At 41.7% G+C, this 18,448-nt stretch overlaps 1 protein-coding gene across 3 annotated transcripts in view; it reads right to left on the minus strand.

The window, feature by feature from the left end:
• Window positions 1–5,956, minus strand: part of TMEM150C (transmembrane protein 150C) — a 69,266-nt gene extending 63,310 nt beyond the window's left edge. The window contains exons 1-2 of one of the 3 annotated variants that reach the window (XM_072942373.1): window positions 5,843–5,956; window positions 5,343–5,520 (exon numbers count right to left, since the gene is read on the minus strand). The gene's annotated coding sequence lies outside the window, so the exon portion shown is untranslated. Of the gene's footprint in view, window positions 1–5,085; window positions 5,162–5,342 lie in introns of those variants that run through there. The other 2 variants (XM_015250845.3, XM_072942368.1) reach the window with 2 other exon arrangements.
• Between the last annotated feature and the right edge of the window lie 12,492 nt (window positions 5,957–18,448).

An 18,448-nucleotide genomic window follows, 5' to 3' on the forward strand; every position in this document is an offset into this window, starting at 1 on the left:
ATTTAGAATGTCGTAAAAAGTGAGAGTTTATGGGATGGACATATCTCTTTAGACCTGTTGTGACTATTTGCTACAAACCAGTATGCAGAAGTTAGGAACTGGTCAGGATGGAAGAAAGGCTGAGCTGCTAGTCTCTGGCACATCTGGGTTTCTTTGGGCATCAGGCTGCCTGTCCAAGGGCATTAACTGTCAGAGGCCACAGGCTGGCAGCAGTGAGGTCTCTTCTGGCCTACATGTGCAACGCCTGCCCCCTCACTCATCAGGCCCTGTCTTACAGAACACAACTGTCATCAGCTCACTTCCACACCAGTGCAGTGCGGCACCATGTTTGAGTCTCACAGGTCTGCAGGTGTCCATCCGCGTGTCACTACTGCATCACAACATGGGAGCTGAGGTGGCTGAACTTGTGGGCTCTGTCTCCGACTGCCCAGGTTCAGCATTCAGCGTGGAGCCCTGTCCTAGATCAATCTTTTCCAAAGTGAGTCTCAAGCCTAGTTTCAGGGGCAGTATTTTAACATCATGATTCAGTATACACACAAACATTTATATAATAATAAAATGAATAGTGACCATGTTTATAAAGTGCTTGCCGTACACAGACAGGGTGGGGTAGAGTCAGAATTGGAACCCAGGGGTCCTGTTTCTACAGTGCTTTTGACTACCCTTCTCCGTTGCCTCGTGGCCTTGCACCTGCACACACGGGGGAACCAAAAGATTCATCAAACACTATAGCCCTCACTAAGAGGAGTGCACAGTCATAATTCCTATTCTTTTATATATGCTATTTCATTTAAAAAATGTTGATCGTAACCTGTTAAATTGATTTCATGACTCAGGACATGTGGTCTGAAAAATACTATGATAAGTGTTGTATGAAAAATTCTTTGGAAAACATCAACAATAAAAAAGTTAAATTGGTATATGTATCTCATCTTAGAGACTTTACCATGCTATTGTGCATTATAAATAAATTTTTTAAAGGGGTATATGGAACATTTCCAAAATTTACTCAAGCATCTTTGTCCCCTCATGGGATGGACACTAATTTGGGAAATGTTATCCTATATACATCTTACGGGCAGAGAAAATTTGGGGGTTACTTTAACTTATATTTTAGTATGCACAAACACCTTCAACAAATTTGTAAATAATTGATTAAGAGAGAGTCCCTCCTGGAGAAGGGGAACCCTCAGGACTCTGAGCTCTGGCCTGGGGAGAGGTATCCTAGGCTGGATGAAGGAGGGTCACTCACACAAGAAATATGAGTAGCAGTGTCTTAAGAAAAAGTCTAATTAAAAATATATCCCTCTCTGGGGGGAGGGTATAGCACAGTGGTAGAGCACATGCCTAGTACGCATGGGCTCCTGAGTTCAGTCCCCAGTACTTCCATTAAAAATAAATAAATGAATAAATAAACCTAATTATCTCCCCCAACAAAAAATAAATAAAAAGATTTTTTTAAAAAAAAGTCCCTCTCAAGAGCCAAAATAAAATGCTAAATAAAATCCCATTTTAACAGTTTTACTAAAATTAATGGTAGGTTATTTTTCAACTGGACTTTTTCATCCACAGGGGCTGGGCTGGGTGGGAGGATTTGGGTTAAAGGCCAAGAGAAAGACACCAGACAAGGAGGGCCCAAGGGAGACAGAGGCTTCAGCCACTTCTTGAGGCGGGGCACTCACTCCTCACACTTCTCAGAGGGTCTCTGTGATGACAGGAGGGGAGCAGGGCTGGTTGTAAATCATCTTCAGTTTTCTGCCTCTCTAAATTCCCCTCCCCTTGAAAAGGGCAGAAACTAACTCTAAGGATAAATGATTCTATAATGTGCAAAAGAGCTAATTAAAAAACAAGTTTAAGAACACAGACACATGGGGCCAACTCTGGGTGATGCTTATTTGTGTGGCTAGCAGATGTGTGGGAATTGAAAAGGGAAGCTTGATTTTTAGAATACAGTTGAACTTCAACATTCAACACCTTCTTTGGAGTAATTGCAAGTATTTTTTCATAACAACAGGATTACAGAGTCAAATCTTAACTCCTGGTTCTATCCATGCCAATCTCCACTTTCTTCCAATTAAGGATAATTGTCATTAAGCGTTACCTTTGCAGGAAATGGGTGGAGAAAATTTAAGGCTGCACTGTCCAGTATGATAGCCCCATATGGCTATTTAAATTAATTAAAATTAAATAAAATTTAAAATTCAGTTCTTCTATTATACTAGACATATTTCAAAGGTTCAACAGCCACATGGGGCTCATGGCTACCGTACTGGGCAGATTACGGAACATTTCCATCATAGCAGGAAGTTTTATTGGACAGCACTGATCTAGAGAAAAACCATTCACAGATGCTGAAAAGAAAATTGTTCATTTCTCCCTTCATAAAAGAGTTTCAAGCATTACCTTGCAGTACTGGCTTGACTTGGAATACCGTGGGGGTGAATTTGAAGGCTACTGCCAAAGATTTCATTATTATTTCAAAATATCATTCCAATTGGCCGCTCTAAAATCTCTTTGCATTAAGACTCTCCATTGCCACAAGTTATCTTTCAAAATCCAAGCATCCCAGGAAATGACATTGGTGATAACTATGACTTGTTCCACTAATCTATGAGCTAGCTTGAAAGTGCTTAGAGCAAATTATGAAAACAAAACAAAACAAAACAAAAAACCATAAAGATACATGGCACTATCAGCTCCAGGAATAAAAGTTTATAGTTAAGCAAGGATAAGCATCTGTTATTGCCCTTAGGATAAGGAAAATATTTATTACATACCTCGATCTGTTCCTAGCCTTTTCATGAACTTAGATTCAGTAACATTTGGTCTTTGTATCACATTTTGAGAACTTTAGCACATATATCATTTGAGCCTCACAGCACCTAATCACCACTGTATTCTGGATTCTTAGTGCTGTAGATTCTTGTGAAGGGGAAGACTGAGAGGTGATACATTATCTTGTCAGTGTCTGTCTTGCTTAATTGGTTACTGAACTCATTCCGAGTGGCCAGATTATGCTGAAACCAAATGTTGAGGATTGCTGGGGCCAGCCAGCTTTTCCTCCTGCGTGACTCCAGGATGCCCAGCTAATCTGGCCACTGTACTGCAGAGATGCGCCTAGATAACAGGGGAAACAAAGCAGGAGGACACAGCCAAGTGCCATCACTCTTGATGATCACAAAGCAGGTAAAGTGAGCACAAGAAAACCCTGCAAGATCATTGTAAGTATGACTGTGGTAGTTCCAGAACAAAGCCTAAACATACGGTATTACTATATTCATGCAAAAAAAAAAAAAAACTACGGAATAAACTATCTCCCCCTCGAAGCAACCTGTGAAAGGCATTTGATGAGAAATACATGAATTAAGCAATCACTATAGAGACACTCTGATGTCAATTTAAATAATCCAAACAGATTGCCTTCAGCTAATGGCAGAGTATAATAAACATGCATTTCCCAAATACTTTAATATGTTTGTTCAACGTCATAACATTACCAATTGTCATTACTGTTAGCAAAACTTCTTTATCCTTTTATTTACCATGCCTGGTTTTTGAACTTCCAACTTGGGGAACTTGCAAAATATTTATTAAATATTGTATAAATAAAAGACACAACATTAAAATTCCTATGCTTATGCCTTGAAGATTAAACTCACATTTCTAGTTCGTTAAGAGACGGGAGCTATAGTGAATGTTTGAAACATGGTGTCTCTGGGACACACAGAAGAAAAAGTTTGGGACTTAATGCATGAGAGCTGAAATTGTAAAATTCTTTAATCTGCAAATATCACATACATGAGCCTAACAATTTTTCCTTGAAAACTTTAAGTAAGTCAGTTTATTAACTGTTACCATGGAGTTTATACATCCACATTCGCCTATCCTTTTGATGACTTGGAGCCTGGAATGGAGTTATAGCCCTGCATTGTTAAAAATCTGCCTTTGATTCAAGCAGAGAAATGAAGAAGCAGAAACTGGTATTATCGTAATTTAGACAGTGTTATTGTAACAGATCCAAGAACTTAAAAAAGAAAACCATATTATTAGTATATTTAGTTCCCTAACTGGACCTCTCCTGGTCTCCCACAGGAAGTGGGAATGGGTTCACTCCAGGAGAGGTGCTTCCATCCCCACTGGGCTAGGTTCTCACATTCGCAGTCACAATCATGGCTCGGCCGTGAAAGACGGTCTCGCCGGAATAAACCTGACAAAAAAAATTCCGTGAAGTGTTTGGGATATAATAAAGTGCTGTGAAGGTAGCGGTGGACGGAGGAGAGAAATGAGCAGAGAGAAAAGGAATATGAATTTAAAATGGTAAAAATCCCCTCGTTCTCGATTTGATTCGGTTTAAGGAGAAAATCACTCAACAAGGGCTCTCTCCACAACCCCAAAGCTAATCACTCTTTTATTGCAATGGATGATCGAACAGCCTCGGTCACCCACCCACCGGCGTCTCCCCGGAGAAACTGAAAATCCCATTTCTTTCCAAGTGTGCACCCAGGAAAGGGAAGCAGGATCGTTCATTCAGAGCGGAGGCTGTGCACAGGGCAAGGCAAGTTAGTGCATCCCTCCCGGCTCCCCTGCTGCGCGAGCCGGCCTGACTCTGCTAACGGGAAAGTGCTCGGCGAACGGCAGACGGACCGGGAGGCCGAACTTGGGGTCGCTTCCGACCTGAGCGCCCCGGACAACGAAAGGCCGGGGTATCGGATGGGGCGGCGAGTGGGGACACCTGTCAAAGGACAGGACCGCAGCCGCAGCCGGCGGGCGGCGCAGGGGCTCGGCGGACGGCACTGCGGCGGCGGCGGCGGCGGCGGGGGCTCCGGGACGCCGCCGGCCACCCTCGCCTCGCCCGGGGCGTGCGTTCGCGGGGGGCCGGGGGGCGGCCGGGGGCCCGGGGCGCTCGGGGGAGGGGTCCGCAGCCGAGCAGGGCCCGCGGCCGGGAAGACCCCGCCGCCCGAGCCCCGCTGAGGCGCCCGCGGTCCCCGCCTCTGCGCCTCCGGGTTGGCGCGGAGCCGGGCCCGACGCCCCTCGGATGCTGGCGGCCCCGGGCGGAGGAGGGGGCGCCGCGGGCGCCGCGCCTACCTGCTCCGGTGCGGCGGGGCCGCGGTCGCCTCGCGGGGCCGTGACCTGCGGCGGCGGCGGCGGCGGCGGCGGCAGTCGCGGCGAGGAGGGCGCTTCCTTCAGGAAGGGGTGGGATCTGCCCGCCTGCCGCGCCGCGCCCGCCCCCGACTTATTCTGGGGTCCCCGCTGCCGGGCCTCCGGGGGAGACTGGCCCCCCTCCCCGCACCCCATCCCTGGGCCTCGGGCGTCCCCCACCCCTCGGGGCCCCGCGTAGTTACCGGGGGCTGGAGCCGAGTGGGGACGGTGGAACCGCTTCTCTCCAAAGCCTTTGTGGACGCCTTTGCCTGGCGCTCCTCACCCAACAAAAGGAAGGACCGAGTCTGGGATCCTCCGCCTGGTAGTTGTTTATTCCTGACTCGATGTAACCTTCTGGCTGGCTCCCTTCTGTCCACACACCTAGGGGTTTTGCACATAGCAGCTAAGATTCATTTTCGTGCCCACTGGCCGAATGCAGTTGTCCGCCGCTGAGCGCTCTCCCGCGGTTTTCCTTCATCGTGGAGAACAAACGCAGGGCCAACTTCTGACCCTGGCAATGAGCAGCGTCCTCCCAGCGCCAGTTCGCTCTCTTCCTCCCAGCGTCTCGTCTCAGTCTGTTATAAAACTGTATTCATCGGCATTTTGATAGCTTTCCCCACCCCAAACCTCAGCCTACCGGTGACACCATGTCAGTGACCTCTAGCAGCAGCGGGGATCAACGCTGTCTTTATCCCACGCTCACCGTTAACTTCTCTTCCAAACGCGGCCCCACGGGGCTCCCACGTGAGGACCTCCTTTATCAAGCTGCCTTAGGTTGACCTCCCATTCTTTTAGAGGGACTCCGTACCACCTGCCTCGTCTAATCTGCTGCCTCTCAAAGCACCTGGTTCAAATTCTCTGCCTCAACATTCCAGAACTCTCCCTTCCCCCACAATATAGTATTCCCCCATAATACACTATTACGTGTATATTGACTTGTTACTGCTTTTTCCTGGCTACTAGACTGTGAGCTTCTTCAGATCTGGGATCTGCCCTCTTCTGTTTCCCTTCCCTTAAGGAATGGGACTATTAAACATCTGGTTAAAACAGCAGAAATAGAAACTTGAATCCAAACCCCCGGCGGAATTTTGTGGGGTTAGCCTCTGAAGATTTTTCTAAGGAGAGTGACTGCAGCTTTCATCAGACTCTCAGTGATCTGTGAGTCCCTCAGAGATAAGAATTGCTTGAGGCCAGTCCATGAATTAACCCCAGCTCTGATGTGAGGACAACCCCCTCCCCCACGTCCATCCTTTCAATGCCATTCATTTCTCTTGCCATGACTGAAGTTACCCTCTAGCTACACTTGCTTCCAATCCATTCTTTTAAAACTTCTGGATCCATCCAAATAATTAGTGGTCTCTCAAAACTCTGCATATCTGAATCACCAATGGGAGCTTTAAAAAATACAAATGCTTGGGTCTACCGCAGGCCCCCTAAGTCAGAACCTGAGGATGGGGAGTGGTGAGGGGAGAGGAGGGACCTGGACATGGGTATTTTTACAAAGAACCACAGGTGATTCTGACAAACCCATGACTGAGTCACTTCCTTTCTTGGGAAAAGCGTTCTCTATTTGTAATATGTCCTTACTTTTCCTTTCCTTTATGGAAAGTTCGAGAACCCTTGTACTGTGATTAATTTATTTGAGCATTTTCATTTTCACTTAGAGCCAGGTCCACTTTTTTCTTAAGAAATAAACTTGTTGGTAGGCCCAGTGCCATTTGTCAGCAGAACTAAATCATTGCCACCTTCATCTCTAAAATGTCCATTCAAATCAACTCAAAGAGTAAAATAAATTACATTCCGACAGTGATATTGACAGCTGAAATAACGTGTTAAAATGCTGGCCATGAAGGAGAGTTGGCTGCTATAAGCAGATTCCATTAATGTCATGAGAGTTCTAGTGAAGACAAACAAAACGTAAGTTTATCCACACTTTGAAATTTCTTTTGTTGGTCTTGGTATCCCACCCATTAAAATTCATTCACCATGTGCAATACAATTTTAGGCATATTAAATCATTTATGGGTGTAAGAGCAAAATACATGTATATAGAGGTCCATCCTGTATTCTAAAATGATCTGTTGACAGTGTTCCAAAATGCTTTAGGCTTTGAGGAAAGTGCCAAGTACAGGACAAACAGGGTTTAAGGTCTGGAAATAGAGCCGAGCCACAAACTTTGTGGGTAGGATGGCGATCAGTACACAGGACAGAATCATTCCTCAGGACCACAATGAGACACTATGGTGCTCTACCAAGTCCACTGCCCCAACTCACAGCACAGGCATCCATCCATCTGAGCAGGGGTGGTGGCTTTTCTGATATAAGTGGCCTTGTTATCTAACTGAAATCGCTAGAGAATATTTAGAATTACAAAGAAATTCTGTATTCTCTTATTTCCTTTCTCTTGGGGTAGCCAATTTGTTATTGTTTAAGATTCAAATCACTTCCCTTATTGGCAAAACAGACTTGAGAAGCACAACTCATAAATAACACTCCCAGGATTCTGAGAATCCCTGCTGCTGGTCAAATTGCAGTGACTCTCATTACAATAATAATCTCTGTATAACAAAATCATCGCCAGCCCTTATCCAACCCCCGGTAATTCAGGTAATCTTTGGTAAACAACAAAACCATACAAAGTTCATGGAGATGGCATTCGATCTTTATCAACATCTACCTATCAAAGAAAACCTCATAGGGTATTTGGAAAGTAGACAAGAATACATTAGGTAATGGGATGTCAACTGGCAGTTAACATTTTGTTTCCATCTTGACAGAGGCCCCAGATAGTAGTCACCAACAACTCTCACATTCCAAATAATGTGCAGGACCACCAAGTAGGACTTGCAAAGCAGTGCTCCCTTAACCTCTCACTTACCTTGAAGAGTATAAAAGAGTTGAGGTGGAGGCTGCCAAGGCTGCTGTGGATTAAGAAGGGTTTCTATGGAAGGAGTTGCAGGTTTTCTTCTAAGAAGTCCCTTCTATACAACCCACTCCCCACAGGAGGAGGGCAAAGGGGGCTCTTCCCTCACTTTGAGTCTGATGAGAGGGACTTCAGGCCAGTCTCTTGGAGAGCTTGGGATATGTCCCCTGCAGTTTGGGGAATGCCATGGACTGGTTTTTGGCTCATGCCTGAGAAATCTAAAGGGCCAGAGTTGGCAAAAGTGGCCTGAACGCAGGGTAGGGATTCTGGTGGGGGAAGTAATTTACTCCCACAGAAGGCAAGTCTAAGATAGTGAGACAAACAGTGTGGGCTTGACTTTGATCTAACCGAGAGGACTGCTTAGAAGGGCGAAGAGACCTCAGCAGAAAGAAGCCAGAGACTTGCCTCCGGATGCTCAGGGCCGCAGGGTGGGGGAGAGAATCTAAGGCAACCAGTCAGAGGCAAAATGAACGTGCCTGTGCCAAGGAAGCGGGCGGTGAGAGATTCCACAGCAGAGTGGTGGTAATGAGGGTGATTCTGACAAACCCGTAAAAGCACCGATGAGAAGAAGTGCCATCTTCACGGCAGAGGAAGCCATGCCAGCTAGAGCCAGCTTTCTGCCCCTTAGTCTCTCTCCCCCATCTTAGTCCCAGAGGAGACGAACAGCCTCCTGCGTGTACCAGGAGGGGAGAAGCACTGGGCTGGAAGAAACACAGAGAGCCTACTATCACTCCCCTTTGCCACTGAAGTGTGGGGTTTTCGATGATTACACTATATCAAACATATTAATTACTGATATAAGAATATATTTTTGACTGCAAGGAACCAGAGGCATTTTTATTATCTCAGAGTGACCCCAAAAGTCATAGCACCTACACATCACTTTACCCAAGGGGCAGGAAAACAGCCATGCGGGTCTGAACAGGCATGACAGAAGGGCAGAAAGCTGCTTTCTGATTACACCACGAGTCCTGCTGGGTCAATAGATCAGCTATATATTCAAATGTAATGTGCTCCATATTGTACCTTAAAACCTCTGGGGATGTCTCATGCTAACCTCGTACCTGAACTACAAACAAATTCTACGTGTCAGGAAACCCTGTTCGTGAGTAATAAATTATAACGTAAGATTTCCAACAAGAAGGAAGTAAGGATACTGGATTAAAAGATCCAAATGGATCTAAATCTTGGTTTAACCTTTTCTTACATAGCTGGTTGCCATGGTTTCCTCATCTAGGGGGCTGGGATTAGATAAAGGGTCTCCTGCAGGCAGAAAAGTTTGGGTTTTAAAATGTCTACAGCCACATCCAGCATGCCCTAGATCAGCATGCCCAATTATTTCTTCGGGGTCTGCTCCACCAGACCAGCAGCCCTCAGACCAGCATAGCTGGTATTAAAGTAGGGCAGTACTTTGGAGGGATGAAGGAGAAATGCTTCTGAAACGCAGACGGACGACTGCCGGGGTGTTTTCCTTTGTGGCCAACGTGTGGCTGAGGTTGATACAATTACCTTGGTGACGGTTTCTACATGATGTACTTGGCAATTGTGATCTGAGAATCCCCAAGCACTTTCCTGTATCCTCTCGAGTGCTAGCTATGATCATCCCGCTCTCCTCTTCCAGTGGGAAAACAGTTGCAACGAGGTCTGTGGCTGGTGCTCTGAGGGAGAACCTCAATTAAACATTCCACGTTCTGAAGTTCACTGTATCCCCATTTTCCTCACGTGAACTATGAGACTGTCGTTTGCTACAAGAGAACAAACCAAAAGAGTGTGAACAGTTCTGATGTCAATCCCTTCTCGTTCGACCTTTTGTCAACGTGCATTGAGTTATGGAAGGCATCCGTTATTTATTTGATAAAAACAAAGACAAAAAACAATCAGAGAGCTAAAGATGAATCATTTTATGGTATGATATTGTTTTTGTCACAAATGACTGCTTTTGAGGGATTTTTGAAGATGATTCTTATTCAGCCTTTTAAAGTTCTAGCTAGGAAATGTTGCTTCAGCCCTCGAGTTATGTTGTCCCACTCTGCTGTCTGCCCTAGCCTCTTCCCTGAGAGGTCGCCTTGACCAGCAACTAAAAAGTCAACAGGGATGGAGGAGAGGGCATCCTGGTTGGGTGCACAGCCAGTGTCTGAAGGCTGAGGCCCACTCTGCACTGATTGCTAAATATTTCAAATATCACCCCTGGATGGAGGCTCAACTTCTCTCCACCAAAAAAAAAAATCTTTCTATCTTTCTATAATTCTTCCCCTGTCCGAAGATGAAGTTCCTCACTTTATTTCCATGCGTAACTCCACCTGTTGTTATTCTTTATCCTGTCCACTCCCAAGACTCCCTCCCTGTCAACTGGCTCTTCCCCTTAGCCTATAAATGTGGGCATATTTCCTCCACTCTAAAAACAGCTTCCCAAGATCCTGCTTTCTCAGTCAAGCTCCTATTTCATTCCTTCCCTTCCCATTGACGAGAAATTTCCCCAAAGCATAGTTTTCATATACTACTTCTTCCTTAGTCGGGTCTTGATTTACTCTCAGCCCTCAGCCATCTGGATCCCACACCCACTCTGTTGAAAATGCACCCTTGTCGACTCACAAGGAATGAGCTTCCAGGCACCAAGTTCCGCTGATTGCTGTACGAACTTCTGCTCCATCTCCCTGTCCTCCTTGAAGCTCACTGCTCCTTCTCTTCCTGGGATATCGTTGCAGTCTCCTAAGTGTTCCTCTTCCTCACATATTCCTTCACAGGAATGCCCTGTATGGGGATGTGGTCCTCAGTATCCTGCCCGTGGTCCTCTCTCTTCTAACACTGTGATCTCTCTCTGTGTAACATTTTTCTCTTTCAGACGACTCCCTAAATCATTCATCCATCACGGGTCTCCACCTGGTGAGCTATCGAGTACCTCCAACTCAAAACCAAATTCTAGGGACATCTCCTTACTTACAGCCTGAAATCTTGGATTAATAACAATTCCTCTTCTCTTTGATCTCATCTTCACTCAGCAGCTAAGTCCTATTTCTTGCTCTTACTTTTACAGTGTCTTAGAAATCTGTCTCCTTTTCATTTCTACTGCCCTCATCAGCTTGAGTGCCTTATTTCTTTTTTCTGCCTCCACTCTCTCCCGTTCAAGAATTTCCTTTCTCACTGTCCCCCAGTCTCTTTTTAAATGATTTTATTTTCTTTATTTCACTTTTTTTTAAAAGATATATGGTCCTATTTGCTCAATTAAAAAGTGAAAATAATCCAAATATATATAAAGAAAAAGTTAACGATCTCTCACTGCCTCCAACCCCTCCCTTCCTATCTCTCAGTGTTAACAGCCTGGTATGTATCCTTTGGAAATTTTTTTATTCTCATATAAACATATGTTCACATTTTAACATAAAAATGGAGTCAAAATGTATATATTACTTTAGAACTCTCTCTTCTCACTTAAATATATCACAGACATCTTTCCAAAACAATGGATATAAAGCTAACTCACTTTTTTAAAAAATCACAGCTTCATTGAGATGTAGTTTGTATACCATATAATTCATTCATTTAAAATATACAAGTCAATGATTTTTAGCATCTTCAGAGTTACACAACTATCACCATAATCAATTTTAGAACATTTTCATCACCTCAGAAAGGAATCTCATATTCATTATCATTATTCATCACTTTCCCCAGCTCCTCCCCCTGCTCCTTGCAACTACTAATCTACTTTCTGTCTCTGTGTTCATTCTGAATATGCCGTATAAATGGAATCATAATATGTGGTCTTTTGTGTCTAGATTCTTTCACTTAGGATATTTTCAAGGTTCATTTATGTTGTAGCATCTATCAACACTTAATTCTTTTTTGTGACCAAATAGTATTCCATTGAATGGATATTTCTTTTTATTTATTATTATTTTATTTATTTGTCTGTTGATCAGTATTTGGATTGTTCCTACCTTTTGGCTATTATGACTAATACTGCTATTAACATAGGTGTACAAGTTTTTGGGAGGATATATATTTTTATTTCTCTTAGGTATATAACTAGGAGTAAAATGTTGGTATCATAGTAAATATATTTAATCTTTTGAGGAACTACCAGGCTGTTTTCCAAAGTAACTATACCATTTTGCATTACCACTAGCATTATGTGAGTGTGTGGAGAAACTGGAAATTGGTGTCATGTATCAGATTGCCTAACAAGGCCACAAGGTTTAATCCTATATTTTCTTCCAATAGCTTTATAGTATTAGCCCTTATAATTAGAGCTTTGGTTCATTTTGAGTTACTTTATGTGTATGGTATTAGAAAGGAGTCTAACTTCATCTTTTGCATGTAGGTATCCAGTTGTCTCAGCACCATTTGTTGAAAAGATTATTCTTTCTTCCATTAAGTTGTCTTGGCACCCTTGTTGAAAATCAATTAACCGTAAATATGAGGGTTTATTTCTGGACTTTCAATTCTATTCCATCCACCTATATGTCTACCCTTATCCCAGTACCACACTTTCTTATTTAATGTAGTAAGTTTTGAAATCAAGACTTGTGACTCTTCCAACTTTGTTCTTTTTCAAGATTTTTTTTGAGGGGAATATTCTGGGTCCTTCTATTTTCATATAAATTCTTGAATCGGTTTGTCAGTTTCTGCAAAGCTGCCAGCTGCTATCTTAATAGAGATTGCATTGAACACGTAGATAAATTGAGGGGATGTTGCCATCTTAACAATATTTGGTTTTCCAATCTATGAACATGGGATATCTTTCCATTTATCCAAGTCTTCTTTAATATCTTTCAAAAATGTTTTGTAGTTTTCAGAGTATAAGTTTGCATTATTTTTGTTAAATTTATTTAATTATGTTGACTGTAATAAGCCATTGGGGAAATGCTAATCAAAACTGCAAAGAGATTTTGATTAGCATTTTCTAACTTTTCTAATTTTTTTTCCACTTCAGTCACTAGTATGGCTATAATTTAAAAAATCAATTAAAAAACCCCCAGACAATAGCAAGTATCTACTTTTGATGCTATTATAAATGAATTGCATTCTTAATTTTGTTTTTCCCAGCCCATTCATCCTTTCTTTTCCCAAAGCACAAGTTTCTGTGAGCCAGGACTGGTCTAGCAAATCCCACCACTCTCATGGGAATGTAAAGAAAAAACCACACTTCTCCACATGTCTCCTCTATTCTCAATACACTCCTACAGCACTTCCTCACTTTTGATGCCAGATTGGTGGGTTTTCCACACAACAAACAATTCTCTGACACCAGCTGGGGGTCACTATCTATTCTGATAGACGGATATACCTGGAGATACTATTAGATCTCACATATTAAGGGTTTAGTGGCACGAGAAAGTCCCCTCTCCCTACTTCAGATGCCCACTTCATGTCCAGGTTATTACCTGTGCTTCTCACCAAAAAGCTCTAGATTAGAGATTCCAACAACAGCCTCCTCAGGTTCAGTTAATTTGATGGATCTTCTCATAGAACTCAGGAAAAGAGTTTACTTACTAGATTATTGGTTATTATGAAAGGATATATCTCAGGAACAGCCATATGGAAGAGAGGCATAGAGCAAAGTATGGAGGAAAGGGCATGCCACTCTCCCAGCACCTTCGAGTGTACACCAGCCTGGAAGCTCTCCCAACCCTGTCCTTTGGCTTCATTACATAGGCACAACTGATTAAATCACCGATCATTGGTGATTGATTCGACCTCCAGTCCCTTTCCTCGCCACAGAGATGTGGAGGTGGGACTGAGAGTTCCAATCCACTAGTCACATGGTTGGTTCCCCTGGTAACCAATCTCCATCCTCAGGGGCTTTCCAAAAGTCACCTCATTAACATAAATTCAGGTGTGGTTGAAAGGGGCTTGTTTTGATAGCAAAAGACACCTTTACCACTCTTAAAACTTAGGAAATTCCCAGGATTTTAGAAGCAATGTTCCAGGAGCAGTGGAAGAAAACCAAATATATATTTCTTATTATAAATCACAATATAACAGCCAATTTATAAAAATATAATTGATTTTTGTACTTTGATCTTGTAACCAACAACCATGTTGAACTTGCTCTGACTGAACCCCCAGTATAATGCTGAATAGAAGCAGCAAGAGCAGACACTCTCATCTTGCTCCTGATCTTAGGAAACACTCGGACTTTCACTTTTGAATATTAATGTTAGCTCTGGGCTTCTTGTAGATAGCCTTTATCAGGCTGAGGAAGTTCTCTTCTGTTCCTAGTTTTCTGAGTGCTTTTTTTTTTTCTTTTTTAAGCAATCTGAACTTTTAGTTTTTTTTTTTTTTTACATTTTTTAACATTTTTTATTGATTTATAATCATTTTACAATGTTGTGTCAAATTCCAGTGTTCAGCACAATTTTTCAGTCATTCATGGACATATACACACTCATTGTCACATTTTTTTTCTCTGTGATTTATCATAACATTTTGTGTATATTTCCCTGTGCTATACAGTGTAATCTTGTTTATCTATTCTACAATTTTGAAATCCCAGTCTATCCCTTCCCACCCTCTACCCCCCTGGTAACCACAAGTCTGTATTCTCTGTCCATGAGTCTATTTCTGTCCTGTATTTATGCTTTGTTTTTGTTTGTTTGTTTGTTTTTGTTTTTTAGATTCCACATATGAGTGATCTCATATGGTATTTTTCTTTCTCTTTCTGGCCTACTTCACTTAGAATGACATTCTCCAGGAGCATCCATGTTGCTGCAAATGGCATTATGTTGTCGGTTTTTATGGCTGAGTAGTATTCCATTGTATAAATATACCACCTCTTCTTTATCCAGTCACCTGTTGATGGACATTTAGGCTGTTTCCATGTTTTGGCTATTGTAAATAGTGCTGCTATGAACATTGGAGTGCAGGTGTCATCCTGAAGTAGATTTCCTTCTGGGTACAAGCCCAGGAGTGGGATTCCTGGGTCATATGGTAAGTCTATTCCTAGTCTTTTGAGGAATCTCCACACTGTTTTCCATAGTGGCTGCACCAAACTGCATTCCCACCAGCAGTGTAGGAGGGTTCCCCTTTCTCCACAGCCTCTCCAGCATTTGTCATTTGTGGATTTTTGAATGACGGCCATTCTGACTGGTGTGAGGTGATACCTCATTGTAGTTTTGATTTGCATTTCTCTGATAATTAGTGATATTGAGCATTTTTTCATGTGCTTTTTGATCATTTGTATGTCTTCCTTGGAGAGTTGCTTGTTTAGGTCTTCTGCCCATTTTTGGATTGGGTTGTTTATTTTTTTCTTATTGAGTCTTATGAGCTGCTTATGTATTTTGGAGATCAAGCCTTTGTCGGTTTCACTTGCAAAAATTTTCTCCCATTCCGTAGGTTTTCTTCTTGTTTTATTTCTGGTTTCCTTTGCTCTGCAGAAGCTTGTAAGTTTCATTAGGTCCCATTTGTTTATTCTTGCTTTTATTTCTTCTAGGAGAAAATTTTTGAAATGTATGTCGGATAATGTTTTGCCTATGTTTTCCTCTAGGAGGTTTATTGTATCTTGTCTTATGTTTAAGTCTTTAATCCATTTTGAGTTGATTTTTGTATATGGTGTATGGGTGTGTTCTAGCTTCATTGTTTTACATGCTGCTGTCCAGTTTTCCCAACACCATTTGCTGAAGAGACTGTCTTTATTCCATTGTATATTCTTGCCTCCTTTGTCAAAGATGAGTTGACCAAAAGTTTGTGGGTTCATTTCTGGGCTCTCTATTCTGTTCCATTGGTCTATATGTCAGTTTTGGTACCAATACCGTGCTGTCTTGATGACTGTAGCTCTATAGTATTGTCTGAAGTCTGGGAGAGTTATTCCTCCAGCCTCTTTCTTTCTCTTCAGTAATGCTTTAGCAATTCTAGGTCTTTGATGGTTCCATATAAATTTTATTATGATTTGTTCTAGTTCTGTGAAATATGTCCTGGGTAATTGGATAGGGATTGCATTAAATCTGTAGATTGCCTTGGGCAGTGTGACCATTTTAACAATATTGATTCTTCCAATCCAAGAGCATGGGATATCTTTCCATTTTTTAAAGTCTTCTTTAATTTCCTTCATCAGTGGTTTATAGTTTTCTGTGTATAATTCTTTCACCTCCTTGGTTAGATTTATTCCCAGATATTTTATTACTTTGGGTGCTATTTTAAAGGGGATTGTTTCTTTTCTGAGTGCTTTTTTTAATGAAGGGTGTTGGATTTTGTAAAACCTTATCTGCTGAAATGATCATATTACTTTTGTTCTTTATTAACGAGATGTATTATATTAATTACATTTTGTGTGTTAAATAAGCCTTGCGTTCCTGGAATAAATACCACTTGGTTGTGATGTATAATCCTTTTAACTCACTGCTGGATTAGGTTTGCTAGTATGTTGTTGACGATTTTTGTATCTATACTTTTAAAAGATACTGGTCAGCTTTTGTCTTTTCTTGTGTTGTCTTTGTCTGGGTTTGGTATCAAGGTAATACTGACATCAAAAAATAAGTTGAGCTAAGTCATTTTTAACAGGTATAAAACATTATTAAATATTTTATAATTTGTATATATCAACTTATCTAACTGTAGCCCTATTTGTAAACATTTAGTTTTCCTTTTTTGTGTGCCACTATTAGCAACGTGTTGGACATATATACTTATGTACTCAGGCTTTTATTTCTGAAAGATATTCCTAAATGTGAGATTCCTGATTCAAGATGTGTGTGTGTGTGTGTATATATATATATATATATGTAGTTTTCATAGATATTTCCAGATATCTTTCAAAAAATGTTGTAACAGTCTGGACCACTGCCATCAATGTCTGGGAATATCAGCTTCTCTGTGTTCTATCAAGACAGAATGTTATCATTGTTTTAAAATATTTTAAAGTTGCCAGTTTCATGCTTCCTTTCCATTTCCCTTACTTCTATTTTTCTATTGGATAATTTTAGGAAGTGTTCATATATTAAGGATAATAATTCTATTGCATAATTTTTAGGAGGTGTTCATATATTAGAGGGACATGATTGTAAATAAATAGGATCATATTTATCTTTAAAAGTCTGTTTTTTACTGTTAATTTCTAAAAGGTGTAATAATAGCATTGTGGTATAGATAAAAAAGAGTCCTCTGGGGTGATGGGACTATTCTGTATCATGACTGTAATAATGGTTACGTGAATCTACACGTGTTAAAATTCATGTAAATATAGACACCACAAAAGGCAATTTTACTGCATGTTAATTTAAAAATTATAATTAAAGAGTCTTTACCTTTTAGAGATACATATTGAAATATTCACGGATGAAATGACACAATATCTAGTATTTGCTTCAAAATAATGTAGGAGGGAGGGAAATGGTGGGGAACAGAAGAAAGATTAGCCATGAGCTGATAATCATTGAAACTAGGTTTGTATTTTTCTCCAGGGGTTCAGTATGTTCTCTTCTCTCTTTCTGTATTTGTTCAAAGATTTTCATTATAAAAAGTTAAAAATGAAGAGCATTTGTGAGCAAGAATAAAGTTCCCTCCTGCTTGCATGTTTAAAAGAAGCTTATTTCTGATTTCCAGACTGATGGCTCTTCCTAAGGCAAGGAACAGTCTACACAGGTGAAGTGACAGAGAAAATATATCATCTTCTGTATAATTTATTCACATTTCATGATATGAAAAAGGATATTTTTGTGTGCATGATCCAGCTGGGCTCAGTACATTTAAAATTTTACCTTTGTATTAAATCAGAGTTAATAGCTACCATTTACTGAGTGCCTGCTTATGATGGTCATCAAAATAGTCCTTCAAATAAAATACCTTAGATTTGTACACCTCCCCTAGAAGATACTATTCCCATTTCACAAAGGAGGAAACCAAGGCTTAGTAAGGAGAGGCTGTGTATCTAACATAGTGAAGTCGGAATGCAAATCCAGATCTGCTTCCAGAGACCTCACTCCTCCTTGCTGAGTAGTTGGATTTCTGGACCAGAATCTGTTCCAAGCAGGATGCATTTTACAGGTTTTGTGTGCCCATCCCCCACTTCTGCCTGCTTCTGCTCTAACATCTCACACCTGGGACCTTCTTCAGGGGACTATTAAGGACTACTGGGTTTGCTTTGCCCAAGCCCAGAGAGCCAAAAGTACGCAGAGTTTACATCCCCACAAACTGGCCTGAAACCAGTGATTCACTGCGTACCAAGTTTCAACACCCTGGCTTTGACTGAGACAATCTCTGTCTCAGAGTTCCCCTGGGAATCAGGTGCAAGCAGCATCATCGTCTGAAATCGTACCCTTACTCAGCATCTCCCTCTGCCCTGTCCCACTTCCCCCACTCCCTCATTGGCTTCTCCAGGGAGTGTTTCCTTAATAAATTACTTGCTCATGAACCATTGTCTCAGGGGCTGCTTCTCCAGAACTCAACAAT

The sequence above is a fragment of the Vicugna pacos genome, chromosome 2 (assembly GCF_048564905.1).
Source record: "Vicugna pacos chromosome 2, VicPac4, whole genome shotgun sequence".
NCBI classification, from domain to species: domain Eukaryota; kingdom Metazoa; phylum Chordata; class Mammalia; order Artiodactyla; family Camelidae; genus Vicugna; species Vicugna pacos.